Here is a 1,777-nt window from a genome sequence, read left to right as displayed (position 1 = left end):
CAGTGAGCTGCCCGAGCCGCAGGAACACCGGGAATGACCAAAAGGCACCCAGAAGTGAACCATCAAAAGTGGGGGACAATTTGAGAAAAAGTTGGAAAAAGGTCCGAAATTGATTAAAAATCCTACCCAGGATGGAGTTCCAGAAGCCCCGCAGCGAGCTGCGCGAGCCGCAGGAACACCGGGAATGACCAAAAGGCACCCAGAAGTGAACCATCAAAAGTGGGGGACAATTTGAGAAAAAGTTGGAAAAAGGGCCGAAATTGTTTAAAAATCCTACCCAGGATGGAGTTCCAGAAGCCCCGCAGTGAGCTGCCCGAGCCGCAGGAACACCGGGAATGACCAAAAGATACCCAGGAGTGAACCAGCCAAAGTGGGGGACAATTTGAGAAAAAGTTGGAAAAAGGTCCGAAATTGTTTAAAAATCCTACCCAGGATGGAGTTCCAGAAGTCCCGCAGCGAGCTGCGCGAGCTCCGGGACCCCCGGGAATGACCAAAAGATACCCAGGAGTGAACCAGCGAAAGTGGGGGACAATTTGAGAAAAAGTTGGAAAAAGGTCCGAAATTGTTTAAAAATCCTACCCAGGATGGAGTTCCAGAAGTCCCGCAGCGAGCTGCGCGAGCTCCGGGGCCCCCGGGAATGACCAAAAGATACCCAGGAGTGAACCAGCCCAAGTGGGGGACAAATGGAAGAAAAGCCGGGCCAAGTCCAAAAAAGTTGGATTTTTTGCCAAAGTGTCAACATGCGTGATTTTGTCAGAGTGTCCACTTTTGGGATTTTTTCAAAGTCCAACAACGAGAGAGGCCTGGCCTCCAGCCTGTCTAGCCTCTTCCATGAGACACTTAGAAAAAATCCCGTGCAAAAAAAGTGGATTTTTTCTAAGTCCAACAACGAGAGAGGCCTAACTTCCAGCCTCCTTAGCCTCTTTCTTCCGTGGAGCAAAAGTTGGATTTTTTGCCTAAGTGTCAACATGCGTGATTTTGTCAGAGTGTCCACTTTTGGGATTTTTTCTAAGTCCAACAACGAGAGAGGCCTGGCCTCCAGCCTGTTTAGCCTCTTCCATGTGACACTTAGAAAAAATCCCAGCCAAAAAAAGTGGATTTTTTCTAAGTCCAACAACGAGAGAGGCCTAACTTCCAGCCTCCTTAGCCTCTTTCGTTCACATACTTAGAAAAAAATCCCAGCGCCAAGCCCAATGCATTTCAATGGGATTTATTTTTCGAGCCGGATTTTTTCTAAGTCCAACAACGAGAGAGGCTTGAGTTCTAGCCTACTTTAAGCCTCTTTCGATTTTCCCTGTTTTTACCAGGTCTACCAAAACACCCCCATCACGTTAGTAGGTGCGCCAGGCTTAGACAGGCCGAATTGGCAGGAAATGTGTCCGAGTCAAAGTGAGCTATTTTGGGACTCAAAAGTTGGATTTTCCCCCTCTTTTCGATGGTTCTTTTTTCGAATGGTTCTTCCAGGCTCTGAGGACAGGGGCTCACGCGGACATGCGTGGCCGCCTAGGGGGCGCTATCTCGGACACATTTAGGGACATGGACACCCTGGAAGAACAAACATAAAAAATTTTTCGACCTGATTTCAGACCAGCCTCTTTCTTAAGGACTTCCAGGACTCGAGCGACAGGGGCTCGGTCCTGAGTGCGCGCCCGGCCAGGGGGCGCTATCCCGGACACATTTCGGGACATTTAAACCATGGATGGACAAACATAAAAATTTTTTCGACCTGATTTCAGACCAGCCTCTTTCTTAAGGACTTCCAGGACTCGAGCGACAG

The sequence above is a fragment of the Nerophis ophidion genome, unplaced genomic scaffold (assembly GCF_033978795.1).
Source record: "Nerophis ophidion isolate RoL-2023_Sa unplaced genomic scaffold, RoL_Noph_v1.0 HiC_scaffold_308, whole genome shotgun sequence".
Classification (NCBI taxonomy): Eukaryota; Metazoa; Chordata; class Actinopteri; order Syngnathiformes; family Syngnathidae; genus Nerophis; species Nerophis ophidion.
The sequence above is the reverse complement of the archived record's forward strand: the minus strand, read 5'-3'. Positions refer to the sequence as shown.